The 13,835-nt window shown below is 38.3% G+C and overlaps 1 long non-coding RNA gene across 1 annotated transcript; it reads right to left on the bottom strand.

Annotated features, from left to right (window-relative positions):
• Nucleotides 1-1,245: 1,245 nt before the first annotated feature.
• On the bottom strand, nt 1,246-2,009 carry LOC103721189. The gene is made up of 2 exons (XR_005507488.1): nt 1,713-2,009; nt 1,246-1,574 (listed from the first exon to the last, which is right to left on the bottom strand). It is a non-coding gene; the product is annotated as an uncharacterized LOC103721189 (long non-coding RNA).
• Nucleotides 2,010-13,835: the final 11,826 nt, after the last annotated feature.

Genomic DNA, 13,835 nt, shown 5'->3' with positions numbered 1-13,835 from the left:
TCTTTGCTAGTTTTTTTTTATTATTACTTTTATTTTATTTTAAGCCTTAATAATTTAGATTAAAGACTATGATACGCCGTACCGGTTCGAACCGGACGATACGAAATATACCATACTTCGGTATCTGATATAGGTGGTATACCGACAATCGATATGCCAAAAAATCTCTATACCATACCGTACTGATACTGTGCTAGTATGCCACCGGTGTAAAAACTGGTGCCAAGACCAGCGAATCTTGTTAGAGACTGATCAAGTACTGTTGTCTATTATGTTCTCTACAGGGCGCAGTGTTGGTCTTGCATGCCATCTTTTCCTTCGCAATATAGAGAGAAGCTAGCGATCGACGTAACATCGATTCAACCAGAAACAATATAACAAAAAATGGGCGATTTAGAGCGCTCTTATGGGTTAACAAGTTGAATTGTGTCATGCACTGGTTTTCATTTAGATCGAATTGCTTCAAAGTTGCTTCGATTGATCAGTTCAAACCAGCATTTTCCAACCATGATGAGAAAACCAACGATCAAGATCAACTGACAAGCAAACCGTGAGGGCTGCAGAGCATACAAATAACTGATACTTCCAACAAGTTGCCTCTATTTGTATTTGTTGGCGAGAAGAGAAGGATTTGGGAGTGATTTATGGTGGATTCACTAACAGAGATTTGGTAAGGCTCCTAATTAGGAGATGTGTTTGAATTAGATACAGTTGTTATGGAGAATTTTTCTCCTATGATTGTTTGCCTGTTTGGACCCGCCTTCTATTGATGCCTTCGGCCTATATATGGGTCTATGCTGGTGTATTTTTGGTTAACATAGTGAATAAAAAGATTCCATCTCTCTTCTTCCGTGGACGTAGGCTTTCAAGCCGAACCACGTAAAATTGTTTGTTCTCTGTTTCGCTCTTTGTTCCGACAGTATTTCATCAAAGTCACCACCGTCCGAGCTCCTTGACAAGATGCATGGACGAGCTTATTATTGAAAAAAAGCAAAAGAAAGAGACCCATGTGTATATGTATGTATTTATCTCTCTGTGTGTGTATAAGGTCATTAGAATAATTTTAAAGTATATGCAGTTTCCAACCGCAATGTCTGAACTTCCCGGAAGTCTTGAGAGCTGATTCTCTGATTTAGCATGGTTTATGTCAAGCATGGCCATGTAAATGCCGTTCAAGTGCGTAAGTAGCTTAGGAACTCTTATACTAGTTTCACGAGAGGAAAAATAACTATTATACCCAAAGAATAGAAAGAAAGCTATTTCATCTCCAATATTTTCTTTGAACAGCGTTGGTTAACACATATATTTAGAGACTTTGACTCAAGTACCCATAAACTTACATACTAGTCCATGCACACCTAAAATAGTTTAGATTTAAGGTTTATTCTTTCTGTTATCTCGCTCTGATGGATACTAGAACACGCACACCTACAATAGCTTAGATTTAAGGTTGATTTCTTCTGTTCTCTTTCTTGGATGGGAACTTATTAGTTGGTCTGGCCTCCTCTCCCTTCGCTTGGTGGTGGCTTTGAAGGCCTTCTTGAACGCCTGGTCCTGATAGCGGACCCATCTACCTACATGAAAGAAGACATGATAGATATATAGTAGTCCAGCACGCTTGATCTGCTGGGATCCAACCTAGCTTAATCACACACACACACACACACACACACACACACACACACACACAGAGAGAGAGAGAGAGAGGTTACTCTGGCATCCGTTCCATCATCATCTTCTTCAGGAGGATCCTTGGCATCATCACATGAACCATCCCCTTCTTCTTGAGGAGGACCCTCGAGATCATGACAACAACCCGAGAAGCCCAAGCAACCAGCACAAGCTTTGACTATCCATTGCAGAAGAGAACAGGAATACACAAAGTACACCAAGCTTAGACAGGATTCCTCCATTTCTCTGGCCATTTTGTATATCTTCCTTCCCCTTTCTCCTGGTCTCTTCTCTATCTCTTAATCCCACTGTTCTTATCTGTCCTCGAAAGAATCAAACTCTACTACCGTCCACAGGATTTGTTGGAGGTCATCACTAAGCCATTAATTATTGCAACAGGTCATAGGTCCCTTTGCAATGACCATATCAACCCCATAGTTTGGGCTATATTTCTAGTATTGCAGCTTCTAACACAGGCCCATCCTACGTCCAGCAGCTCCTGATATGTCAATTAAATCCCAAGATTTGATGATAAAAACTGATACCATCCTGGGAAATGTTGTAAATATATATAGAAGGTTATAACATTAATATTTATACAAGAGTAGTAAATTCATCATTGTTGTTATTTTTCTTTTTGCATGGTCTTCCTATTTTTGATCGGGTCCGGATTGTATGTTTTTGCACGAAAGAAAAATTTATATCCGTTTGTATGAGTCCATCATTGGATCATATAGTAGTTGCTTTGAGATTTCTACAGAGTTTGAAGTGTTTTGAGATTTATGTGCGGTATCATCTGACTTCAGATATTATTAAAATAATAATAATAATAATTACAACATGAATCCTTTGTGATATTGTATCTCAGCATATATTCTGAACGATCTGTTTTAGTGAAGAAAAAATATATAAAAAATTTCGTGATGGCTTAGGGGTGAAGGAGTAATTTCAACTCCTCGCAGTAAATTGCCATGACAGCGAGGTCACCAACTCTCTGGACGCGTGCTCATGCGGTCTATTTCCGACAAACGCAAAGAACGCCACTGTGACGACGGTCGGCGCGGTTCAGTCGCACTTGGCAAAGCCAGACACGAAGCACAACAGGCTTTGAGAGTCGTGCAAAGTTTGCCATGGTACACCGCCCCTAAGCTGTACCCACGCCTGATGCACTAAATAATGCACCTACTCAGATGTCATTCACAGTCCCGTACATGTACGATAGAATATGAATTATTGGACTCTTCAGATAAGCCCCTGCAGGCCCTTGATATTAAATTAAACCTTCGAATTTTAACTAGCTCTACCATCTCAATCCACGTAGTTCTTTAGAGTACTTAGTTTTGAATCTTTGTAAAGGGAAAGAGATGCCATATTCAAACTTTGGTTTGTTCCTCAAGCTGAGGTGGGATTTGGACTGTTTTGAGTTAAATGAGGTCACAATGAGAAAGGTAGCACTATAACAGAAAGGATATTTTTTGGCGCTTTTTTAAGTTCATACCGACACTTTTAAGCATCGGCAGGAAACCCTATCGACACTTTCAAAAGCGTGGGTAAAGCGTCGGGCACGTGGGGGTAGGCATACTTTGCGCCGACGCTTCCAAAAAGTGCGCCAGTTTCTGAAAAGGCGACGTCCATAAGAACGAAATGCCTTATACGTATGTTCGTTCTTGCCCGATGCTATAAGACGTCGGTAAAGACGTGCCAGTTTTCTGTGCCATTTGTTACTGCCGACGCTTTAAAACGTTAGCAAATGCATCCCAATTTTTCTTGTGCCGACGCTCAATAGAATTTTTTTTAAAAAAAAAAATTCTAAAAGCAATTGTTAATACTGTATACATTAGATTTCAACAAAACAAATCACTAAATCACATAGATAACAAAATACACGTCATAAATAAAAACTTTTTATTCGAAATGTTCATATTATAATTATTGTACTTCAAAAATATTAAAAACATACATACCAAATTCTAATAATTTTCTAACCAGAAATACAAGTTTACCATCAATGTAAATTGCATAATAAAAGAAGCTCATAAAACAAGTGCTTGAACTTTAAAACCATAAAAGATATGACTTTAACAATTGTATACAGAGAAACAGATTGATAAAAATTAGAAGAAATGCACAATTAAACACCTGAAGAATATTTTTCTTTAGCAAAAAAAAGAAACAATGAGAACAGGTAGCAAAAAAAAAAAAGAACTATTAAGTGTGCTGATCCATGTCATACAGGATTACAGTCAAAGTACTGAGTAAAATTAAAAATATGATTGCTGAAAAATCAGATAAAAAGAACAGTATAAGAGCATAGTGCATTACCTCATTGCTTCAGGCCGGTCGATCGATGCCAGTCTCCGGACAGGGGGAATGTCGCTCGATCGAGGCTTGATGGCTGCTCGGACGGCACCGGAGAGGATGGAGGAGAAGGAGATCCTCAGGCAGAGGCGAAGCTAGGGCAGCGCCGGAGAGGAGAAATAGGAGAGTAGCTAGAGCAGAATAAGGGCTCGATCGGGATCGGGTGTTGAGTTTGGAGGGGTCCTCGCCTTCAACGACGCTTATAAGCGTTGTCTTAGATTGACGCTTATACGTGTCGCGTTAACTCGACGCTTGATAGAGGGAAAAATGGATCGTCTAGCCCACAACTAAAAGGCCGCCCAGTTTCAGCCCAGTAAACATCAACGACAATTGACTGAATCTTCATTTCAGCTAAGGGACAACTCGTTCTCGGAAGTCCGCTGAAAGCTCCACCAACTCCAGACATTCGCCAACTTCCCCGACCAAGTTCGAGGTACCTCCAGACAATCGCTGGTCCTCCCCGACTAAGCTCGGGGCGTCAACCCCAGCGATACGCTTCGACCCTCGAGCTCGGGGCGCTCCACCGAGCACATCTCGAAATCCGGAAAGCCGAGCTACTCCCAGCACCCGCCAAACCGACCTCGTCAAACGTATGACGCGACTACTTAACAAGCTCGGCCTCGCCAACGACCACACCCATGTGCGGGCTTACGCCCACCTACGTGGCTATACTTCACCACACTACTGTGTCATGTCTCCATAACCGGCCAACAACAGTCAGACGACACTTTGACTACTCCGGCCATATCCTGCTGTGACTGTCAACATCCTACCATTCTCAAGAACGGGCTGTATCGCATGTCACCAGCCAGCCTGAGCTGCGTGCCATCCAGCTCAGAGCCACACCCCCTCATAATGAGGGCTGACAGTACCTCCGCCACCTGGGCCACTCCACCGAGACTATAAATAGCTCGGTTAGGTAATTTCTAAGGGACCTTTGGCTGGACCAAATTTATCCCACTCTAACTTGATCGTCGGAGAGCCCTCACCGGAAACACCGGTGAGGCTTTGTGCAGGTCCGCGGCCGTCGCGCAGGAGGTGGCTCCCGTCTTCCCCTTTCCAGCACCGGCGGCTCCCTCGTCTCCAGCGGCGTGGTCACCCTCAGGCCAGATTTGAACCACAATAACGCTTATAAGCGTCGTTTTAGGTCGGAAACAACAATGACACTTAAAAGCATCATCCTAGGTCCAGTTTCCATGTTTTCCAGCAACACTTTCGCTTGAGGACTACGACGACGCTTTTAAGCATCGTTGGTTCTTTCAAATTGCCAATGCTTATTAGAAGCGTTGGTAAAATTTAGCGCGGAAGCCAAATTTGTAAGTAAGTCAACAAGACCTGGTGAAGTTCCTGGCGTCCCACTCCTCGATGCATAAGCCAGGGAGCGGTGCCAGGCTCAAAATCAATAGAAAGATGGCCTTGCATCTTTTTTTTCAAATGATAAAAAAATATTAATTCTCTAATTTTCGAAATCAATAAGAAAATAAAGAAAATTATCGTTCATGCTTATAAGCACTTTGACATGGCATACAGTTTCTCGTGTCACAATAAATACTTAATTACAGATCTCATCATGACTCTATCCTGTTGCTGCCGGAACCGGCCATCCCTGGCGGGGTCGCAGCTGAATAAACTCTCCCTGTGTGCGTGCTTTTCATGGAACACTGTACCGCTCATTTTTCCTTCACGCGGATATGCGCGTTACCGGTGTGACATGCCATGATTTGATCGATATATAGTAAATCACACCAACTCCGATAAATTGCACGAATCCACCGGGACGGGGCCAAGCCCAAAATGTATGGGTGACAGATCGACCATAGTTGGCCATAGTTGATCGAATACAATAGCTATACTGCTCCTTGTGTAAGACGAAGATCGAAAACATTTCGCATATTTTTTGCAGATGTCACTACTTCCTTGTCCTTATCCTCGTCCTCTCCAAGATTCCTTTTTTCTTTCTCTTTCTCTTCCGGACCGGCTAGTTTTTTTTTTTGGGCATCCAGGACATACCAGGTGAACTTTTGCTGGAGGCATGCCAACAATTCTTCGTGAAGAACCACTCGCTTAGAGTTCAGTGCTGCGAGGAAAGCTATGGTCATGATCTACGGCCCAATTTTCTCCAGCTTCAGGGCAACCTCTTTCAGCATATCTTTCTGCATATCTTTTTTATGATTCCTTAGCAGATGAAAGAGATTTTGATAATCATACTATTTGGAATCCCCACCCTCCTTGCTGGTTTGTGCTCTCCTTTCCCCTCGAGGTCCCTCGGCCAGGATGTGAATGTGCTTTTGTCAGCTACCTCTGACCTTGATCCTATGGGTCGACTGGCAGTTGATTCTATTGAGAAGAAGGGCCCTCCTTAGAATCCAAGAAAGAAGTCAATATTTTTTGATCGTAAAATTTGCTCAAATATCATGTTTATTAGGAAGATAATAATGATCACGGTCGAGTTATTGTCATCTATAAAAAAAAATTGAAATATAAAATTTTTTTCACACATCTTCTTATTCGTATGCTGGCTATGCGGTAAGTTTTGAATGGCCAACCTAATGAGCTTTTATTAGCCAATTCGTCTTGTCCATAAAGGTTGTTTCGAGGTGCCTCGATTTGGACAAAGCCGATCAATCAAGATGAGCTACCAAGTTAAACCAGCTACAGCCGTGTTGTTAGCTTTAAAAGCTTTCTGAAGACTATATTTATAATAATATATGCTAGCGTTTGTTCTTTCTCGAAATGGCATCAAAAGTGGTGAAATTTTTGGGACGATGATAGGAATAAAGTCCCATATCGCATGACTAAAGTACCTTGGCCTGCGCGCTCGAGGAGAGGCCCCCTCTGGGCGCGGATATCCATGGCTGTCCCATCTAAGGGTTTGGAACAAAGCCCTTTGAAGTTTGAACCGAACCTTCGAAGTGTACATCTTTATATTTCACCCATGCTAGGGCGTTGGTGATTACAACTTTTTTGTTTTTTTAAGGCTTTGAGAGCCTGTGAGATTGAGGGTTGGATTTTCTCTTCTGTAAACTTTCTTCGCCATTAGCCAAGTTTTCTTTGCCGTCTATGCCCATAGAGATAGGTCCCAAGCTGAATGACACGGATCTCCGTATTCCAGTATGTTCGTTTGCTTTGCTATTTCTATTTCTATATATATATATATATATATATATATATATATATATATATATATATTTGGAGATTGATAATTTACTTTTGTTATGATAGATTATTAATCTATTCTTTTTTTATTGGACAAAAAATATATTTATTTTTTGTAATTTTTAAATTAATTTTATATTTTTTTACAATTTTTTAAAAGTCGAATTGTAAAAAAACATAAAATATCTTTAAAATTTATAAAAGATAAAAATATTTTTATCTACGAAAAAAATGAGTAGATTGATAAACTACTTTGACAGAGAATGGGTTATCAATCTCTTATATATATACATATACTGTACAATAAGTAATTGGCATGATACTGGGGCCTTAAGAAATCTTCCAACAATAACTATTGCTAATTCTAATCTTAATCTTTGGCCAAGATGGTATATTGGTTGTAAATTCTAACATTACTCGGCTAAAAATACTCAAGAGAGCTGGCATTTGAAATTTCTTAAGCTTAGAAACCAATGAGTAACTTGTAGTAATATTGGTTGTAACAGCCATGGACAACGGAGTCCCCGGACGCCAATAAGCCACGAGGTCAAGCGACAGACGCTAATTAAATAACGCCTCTGGAATCTCACCTACAGCGTTAAAGAACGCACCCAGTCTCAGATGCCACGGTGGTATCTGAAGTAATTGCAGCTACGAATATTACGTAGAACGCCATGCACAGAGGCTCATTGTCCGTTTGGCCATTCAACAAGGTTGGAATGCGTAAAACCTACGGGTTTTCTAGTGCAACATTTTTTTATGATATTTTCTATCTTATCATCATATTTAGAGTCCAACGCATGAATTGACTCTCTCTCTCTCTCTCTCTCTCTCTCTCTCTCTCTAAAAAAAAAGCGACCCAGCACACCAACGACCCACTCTAGGGGCTCGTTTGGTTCGCGGAAAAAGAAGGAGGAGAAATATGGTCAACAAAAAAGTAATGCGATGTCTTTTGTTTGGTTGGAGTTTTCAAAAGAGAGAGACGGAAAAGTTGTATACTCATGGAAATATGATTCCCATATTTCATGAAAAAAAAATTTCCATGAGAAACATGGGAAAGTTACTTTCCCATAAGGCGGAAATCACTCCATTTTTATTTTTTTTCCAAAATGCCCTTCAACATTAAAGAAGCATTAAAGAGGCATTAAAGATCTAATTTTTATTAAAGGTATAATAGGAATTATGTATAACTTTCCTTTGAAAGTGGATGGTCAACCAAATATAAGCACTTTGGAAATCTATCACTTTCCCAAGGTTAACCAAACATGCCAAAGTATTTTCCTAGATATCCTCTTCCTAGGAATCTGCTTCCCAGGAATCATATTCCTAGGAGGAAAAATGCTTCCCGCGAACCAAACGAGCCCTAAGGACTCGTTCGCAGGGAGAGGAGGAGAAAACAATATAGTTAACAGAAAAAAAAATAGATTGAAGTTTTCTAAAAAAATATGAAAAAAAATTGTTTTTCTACTTAAATAAGATTTTAAAGAAAAGAAAAAATTATATAGAATATAAAAATCTAACACCTAATTTTGAAAATTGAATTATTTTTTTTTCAGAAGTATTTTTAAACTTTTTGATAGAATGAGATAAGGTCTTACACTTTATTAAAGATATATTAGACATTTTACACAATTTTTTTTTAAAAAATAAAAACTCAACCAAACATAAGTCATTCTGAAATATGCCGCTCTTCTATGGTTAGGTAAACATGCAAAAATTACTTTTCCAGGCATCATATATCTAAGCATCAACTTTTCAAAAAAAATATTTCAGTGTAAAAAAAAAAAATTCCGCGGCTCAAAGGAATCCTAAATGGATAGCATGAAAAGATCTGGTTCATAAAAGTCTCGACTTGACCGAACCGAGTATTTGTTTAATGGACTGGATTTAAGTTTAAAATCCTAACCTACTTAATAGTGGGATTAGATTATGATATAACTCGTTTAAAATCTCTTTAATCTATCCAAAATCTGCTTTAGAATGCATTCACGAGGTCATTCCAAGTCATGTTATTTTTCCTTGAGAAAAAGGTTACGAGTGATCTCAACCCCACTCCCATAAAAGTGATTGCAATTGATGTCATGTGTTCAAATTATTCAGTGAAATTGATCAAACCTACTGAATTTTATAAGGTGCCGGCGGCTCCACTGTTAAGCCCTAAACTCACCAAAATTGACGTACTATATTGATGGCCTCACTTCCTGAAATAATTCTTTTCAGCACCTGATTGCATCTACTACCCTATACATTATTTTCTCATCCATACATGTACTTCGTGGAAGTTGATGCATGTCCATGTTTCACCAGGCCAGGAGCATACTTCAAATAAGACGATAGCAACCATTTGCATATTCTCTTATAAAGTTTTTACTGGCCAAATGTAATGTCCAGGTAGCCCTTAAAGATTTTTCAAGCACCAATTAGCCCTGAAGATAGACACTAATTGCTATCAATCAATGTAGTAACTGTCACGAATCTCAGAGCAACAGTTAGGTAATTCAAATTTCTTCAGACCTCTACACTCACTTAGAAATCTTCAGTGATAGCATTCCAACATTTGTTATGGTAGTTTATATTAGATCTATGTCACTGATGCCGTTATATCTAAGGGATTAATGTGCATACATAATAAATAAAGCTGGGAGAGATCGAGACTTCACCTACAAAGAGCAGGGTGGAGGCAGGAAAAATAAATGAAGACTCTATTATTCGCTCGTGGTCATTAGGGGTTACATGAAAAGTGACTTGCAGAGCTTATGCATTCACTTGAGACTCTCTCGGGATTACATGAGAAGGGAATTACAGGACTCATTCTTTTGACTCGATCTTTCGCTCGTCAGCAGTGATAATTGAATATTTCTATCTGGCTATACATACATATATGTATATATACATACATACATACATACACACACACACAGAGGTACATATATGTGTGTATGTATGTATGTATATATGTATATTGTGGACATCCATTAGAGATGCACCTTTGCTACCTCATTTTGTTACCACCTTTTATTATGATATCATGTATTTACAGGATAGACTTCATGTATGCTATGCTTGATGTCTCGTGATTGGTCTATTCAGGGGCTTGGACATGGATCCTCAGACTCGATTTTTGCGTTGTCCATATTTATAGGTTTCACTAGTCTATGATTTTCGTGATATTAGTTTTTTGTATTGAAACTTTTATATGCTCATGGGATCGAGGGCTTTTCTATTAAAGTTTTCTTCTTTTTATACTTTTTCCATCGTTAGTAAAGCTTTCTTTGATCATTCCTATCCATGGATGTAAGTCATAAATTGAACCACATAAATTTCTGTATTCTTTTCTCTCAGTTTGTTTGCTGCCCTTAGGCTGGAAACATGGATTTCCGAAATCCCATGTTCTATTTTGATCCGCACTATGCTTCCTTGCATGGCTTCAATGTTCAACTCCAACCTAATTTGATTATTGGATTTGGCAATATATATGGACCCGACATCATGGATTAGATAATTCATATTCTAGTGGACTTTATATATATGTTTTTTTTTGGTTACAGAGACTTTATATGGATGTTTATTTTGAGATATTGTATTCAATTTGAGTATACGAAAGGAAATAGCATGATGACAGAAACGAAAATGATTTGTTTAGAGAAAATTTGTCAATCTATTTTTTTTTTAATTTCTAGTTGAAATTTGTTCATTTGTCAATGTAACAGAATTAAGAAGACATGGAATGACACTGCCTCAAAATGGTATAGGATTACCAATATGAAGCCATTTTCTCCAGCTATACATAACATCTCCTCAATGTCTATTAAGAAAGAAATTTAGTGTTTGAAGCAATTAATCATCGAACTTATGAGGACCGATGGGGCATGTGTTTAGTCTTACATAGGTTATGGGCGGGAAAGATTTTAAATAATGTGATAGCACAGTCTGGTGTCGGTGCAAGGTTATACATTAGTGAAGGAGGAAATTCATGTAGTTGCTATCTACCCCAACAATATTATAGGTGAGATGCAAAATATCATTTATTGTTATAAACATATTTCAAGTACTTAAAAATATCCAATCTTTTCCATAGTGAACACTCCGACAATACAGCTAAGTATCAATGAACCTAAACGGATATAAATAATGCTTTCCAGTTAAGTCTTTTTAAATAAAACCTTGGATTGCCAGAAATGGTATCCGAACATGACTCTTTTGGTCATTACAAATAAATCTTCATATATACTACATATGTGATTAGGGGATATTGGAGAAGGATCCCTTTTGCTTTGGCCAATGATGTCAATTAATTTAAATGAAAAAAGTATGTGAAAGCTGTTACAAAAATATATTTAATTTTATATCAGTTGTGTACTGAAAAGATCTTAAATATCTGTATAGTATCAAAAAAAATCTAAATTATACCTTTTAGCTAGTCATTCGAGATTATAAAATTAGTAATACAATATATAAGCAAGCCGAATTTAGCGAATAGGATATAAATACACAAACGACAGGTGATGTGATGCTCGACCTCCCTCAATCCTATATAGTAGAGGTGATCAAAACCCGGGCCGGGCCGGGCTCGGGCCGGGCTCTACAGCAGAAATTAGGCCCGATGGCTGTGCCCAGACCCGGCCCGGCCCGACTGTCGGGCTTAAATTTTTGTCCAGGCCCGACCCAACCTTATAAATCTGGTCCCAGGCCCGGCCCGACAGGCCCGACCCGACCGGCCCGACCCGACATGCCCGATTTTTTTTTTTGGAATCTAGAAATGGGCAAAAATGGCCCAACAGCTTAATGGGCTCTCTAAATTGGTTAATTGGTTAATGTTAAGGATATAACTAGCCTATTTTAAATAGATAGTGTTGGTGGTGGTTTCAAACTTTGGAATTTGGATATATCTACAAACATTAAAAAAGAAAAAATTTGCAGCTTCAAGCCAATAGTGTTGTCCAGCTGAAAATTACAACCTAACAATAAAAACTGCAAACTTAGACAAAATACAAATTACATTGTCCCATTAACATTATAACAAACATGCATCTTTGTGCATTCAAAAGTTCATAAGAGTTCATAATTCTTGAAGCCACTTCCATAATAGAAAATTGTAGAACATCCTTGCATCTTCTAACTCTTAAAACCTACAAACACAAAATTGAAACATTAGCAATTGTTGATTGAACATGAATAATTATTAGAGTTATTAATAGAATATCTAAATGACCGAACCATGTAATCCCTCTTCCATCTCTTCCTCGTCATCTTCATCCTCACTAGATTCTTCCATGTTAGCTCCCAAGACACCCGATTGTCCTAAAAAAATGTAAAAACAAATAAATATGAAACAATAGAAAATTAGTTTTTATTCAAATATATATTAAAGAAAAAAATAGAAGAACAAGCAAAGATTTAAAGAATTACCTAATGAGAAGCCCTTTGCTCGCAACCAATCCTCATAACATGTAATAGCTTGAATTGTCTTTGGTGAAAGTGAGTTTCGCCAAGGATTTATCAACTTTTTACCCATACTGAAGGCAGACTCTGAAGGGACCGTTGATATGGAAATGACCAAAATATCACGAGCCATCGATGCAAGCTCGGGAAAACGACCTGAGGCATCTCTCCAATATGCTAGAATATCCAAATCGATGTGCAGCCCAAGATTTTGCTCCTCCAAGTAAAGATCTAATTGTGACTTCCCATGATCATGCTTTTGTTTTTTACTCAAAAATAATTCATAATCTTCAAAACTATCTGCATCATGGTTACCAACATCACTGCCACTAGAAGTTCCAATCTTGGGAGAAAAGACTGAAGTTGAACGCAGCATATACTCCTCAAATAAATCATACAAAGTATTCTTAATATTCTGAACCATCTCCCTTGCACTAATCTCCCCATAAAGTTTAGAATAACAATATTCAACTAACTCTAACTTGCAACGGGGATCCAAAACTGTAGCACAAGATAAGATCAAACTATACTCAGACCAATACTTGTTAAATTTAACTTGCATCTCTCTAACCATATCAACCATAAAATCATATGGGCCATTAGCAGTCTCTATCAATTTTCTATGAATCTCCCACACCCCCCTAAAATAAATATTTGTTGTTGGATGCTTACTAGCAGAAAACTGATTAGTCACATCATAAAACACTTTCAAAAACTTATGAAGAATAGCTATTTTTTCCCACTCTTCTTCAGAAAGTGCAAAGATTCCAAATTCTCTATCACGCTGTCCCCAGTGCTCTAAAACTGCCTTGAAATAAATAGCACGGTCCAGCATTATAAAAGTAGAATTCCATCTAACACAACAATCAGAACGCAATCTTTTTCTGGTATTCAAATGAAAACTTTGTTCAGCAATTTCATAAAACTTCTTCTTCTTTGGAACTGAATTTTTCAAATGCTTGGCCACATTTCTAATTTTACAAACAACACCATCAATGAGATTCAGACCAGCTTGCACAATAAGATTTATAATATGGCAGCAACAACGAATTTGAAAAAAATCACCACCATGCAAGAGAGATTTATTTGCAAGAAGACGAATCTTGAGAGAAGTAGCCATGGTATTATTATAAGATGCATTATCCAATGTCAAGGTAAAAACCTTACTATCAATTTTCCATTGAGCCAAGCATAAAGCGACCTCATCA

The sequence above is a fragment of the Phoenix dactylifera genome, unplaced genomic scaffold (genome assembly GCF_009389715.1).
Source record: "Phoenix dactylifera cultivar Barhee BC4 unplaced genomic scaffold, palm_55x_up_171113_PBpolish2nd_filt_p 000190F, whole genome shotgun sequence".
Classification (NCBI taxonomy): Eukaryota; Viridiplantae; Streptophyta; class Magnoliopsida; order Arecales; family Arecaceae; genus Phoenix; species Phoenix dactylifera.
The sequence above is the reverse complement of the archived record's forward strand: the minus strand, read 5'-3'. Positions and strand labels throughout refer to the sequence as shown.